This window comes from Alosa pseudoharengus, unplaced genomic scaffold (assembly GCF_046254945.1).
Source record: "Alosa pseudoharengus isolate Yale_2024_CS ecotype anadromous, Long Island Sound unplaced genomic scaffold, YU_APseudo_1.1 YU_APseudo_1.1_scf_4, whole genome shotgun sequence".
In the NCBI taxonomy this organism is placed as follows: Eukaryota; Metazoa; Chordata; class Actinopteri; order Clupeiformes; family Clupeidae; genus Alosa; species Alosa pseudoharengus.
Window position 1 is genome coordinate 2212659 of NW_027468774.1, and position 2500 is coordinate 2215158.

Sequence of the window (2500 nt, forward strand, 5' to 3'; positions counted from 1 at the left end):
AGCATAGCATAGGGTACACTGAAGCATCCTTTAGCATAGGCTATACTGAAGCATCCTTTAGCATAGCATAGGCTACACTGAAGCATCCTTTAGCATAGCATAGGCTACACTGAAGCATCCTTTAGCATGAGGTACACTGAAGCATCCTTTAGCATAGCATAGGGTACACTGAAGCATCCTTTAGCATGAGGTACACTGAAGCATCCTTTAGCATAGGGTACACTGAAGCATCCTTTAGCATAGCATAGGCTACACTAAAGCATCCTTTAGCATGAGGTACACTGAAGTAGGGCTGCACAATTAATCGAATTTTAATCACGATCACGATTTTGGCTTCCCACGATCAAATTTGCGTGATCGAGCGATATTAAAAATGCGTGCTCTACCCATAGAACCAACCTGGCAACCCATAGAGCGCTCCGCTTCAAAACAAATCAAGCGCTCCTTAAACCTGTCTGACCATGTGCCTGCATGCAGCCTACCAATCTGCTCAGCCTGATGCACTGCTCAGTTTGGATGCACTGTGGACTAGTAGCATTATGTTAACTATTAGTAGGCCAGTTAGACTATACAAAAAACGACGATCAAAAATCAAATGTGTGGCACAGCAGAAGGCCAGAGCTTGTCCCTCGAAACGGATCATCCGTTGTTCGAAAATATTTCGGATTTCAGGCAAGTGAAGTTAACCAAAAACATAAGCAAGGCAGGGCTCTCAACTCATACCTACGTGAAACACATCACATGACGTAAACCACACATGCCTTTTTTAATCACGTTAACTTTTAGTCCTTGTTTGCTTTCTCATGGCTTCCTCCGATATAGGCCTAGCCAATTAATAAGAGTTGAGCTAACAACGGGATCCGTGAATTTTATTCATTTATTTTATAAGCTACATGTGCAACCTACAATGCACAAGCGTTTCAAGACAGCCTACTTTAAACGAGTGAACAATAATGAAAATGTAGCCTACACGTCAGTGTTTTACATATCAACGAATGACTAAACCATGTCCAAACTGCGGCCCGCCACGCACTTTAATCCGGTCCAGTTTATCATAGGCCGCTCGCTATTTATTTCCAGCGATAGACGACGTTGTGGTTAACTTTAGGCTACCCTACTGCAAACTGCTTTACACTCTTCTTAGAGAACGTTTACAATGTCAATGTCAAAACAGCTTGTTACATCGAGATACATATCTCCATTGCAGCCGATCTAACTACGTTATGTTACTCCATTTAATTGGGAACGCATTTGAGCGTGCACAAGAGGGAGAGAGCAAGATGACCATTTATAAACTGTGAGAGGGCACAGCCATTATAGCACAGCACTAGCCATAGGCTATATTTGAGTGGAGCTGGCAAAGAATCTTAAAGTGACAGTGCACCATTTATAAATAAATTAAACAGCATCAAATTAACAGTATTTGTTAAGAAATACATTTTCTACAACAAAATTACTTTCATTTAAATAATACAAAACATTATTATTATTAGTAGTAGTATTATTATTATTTGTGTTTATTACACGGCTCTTCACAAGGCAAGTAGAATGCTCCATTGACTTGAATGGGATTTCCCAAAGTTCTAGCGGTCATTTTTTCTTGGGAAAGGACCTCTGAAAAAATAATGACCTCCGCCGCGCGTCGTGGTCCGGTTCGCCCTGTCGGGACTTATTTTCCCAATAATGACCGGCATTCTATACATTATCCCTTAGGTATTATTTAATATTATTCGCAGTCAAGTCTATATTTGCAGTAATTTAGGGGAGTATGTGAGGGGAAGAATTTGGGTGAGCCAGATAGCAAGTCCAATATGTTTAGGGAAAAAATATTTTTGTCACTAAAATTAATTAATAATCGTGATAAATAATCGTGATCTCAATATTGATCAAAATAATCGTGATTATCATTTTGGCCAAAATCGTGCAGCCCTACACTGAAGCATCCTTTAGCATAGGCTACACCGAAGCATCCTTTAGCATGAAGTATACTGAAGCATCCTTTAGCATAGCATAGGCTACACTGAAGCATCTTTTAGCATAGCATAGGGTACGCTGAAGCATCCTTTAGCATTGGGTACACTGAAGCACCCTTTAGCATAGGGTACACTGAAGCATCCTTTAGCATAGCATAGGCTACACTGAAGCATCCTTTAGCATAGGGTACACTGAAGCATCCTTTAAAGTATCCAGTCTCTCACAAGATGTGTGTGTGTGTGTGTGTGTGTGTGTGTGTGTGTGTGTGTTTTCTCAGTCTCTCCCATGGCATGTACATGATGAGAGGGAAACCCCGTGTTTGTGTGTTTGTGTGTGTGTGTGTGTTTTCTCAGTCTCTGGTATGGGGCAAACAGGGTATCGCGCCAACGCCTCCAGGCCTGGTGGGTGTGTTAGTTCCAAAAGTGTATCAGTCCTTCAGTCTAGAATGAACTCGCACACCAATGTTGCCGATGCAATTTATTAATCCAGTCAGTGAAAAGTGCAAAGTGCTCCCAAAGTGCAAAAC

The 2500-nt window shown here is 41.3% G+C and overlaps 1 protein-coding gene across 1 annotated transcript in view; it reads left to right on the top strand.

Annotated features, from left to right (window-relative positions):
- The window catches only part of frmpd2 (FERM and PDZ domain containing 2), a 52324-nt gene that overhangs the window by 13709 nt on the left and 36115 nt on the right, over positions 1-2500 (top strand). The window lies entirely within an intron of this gene.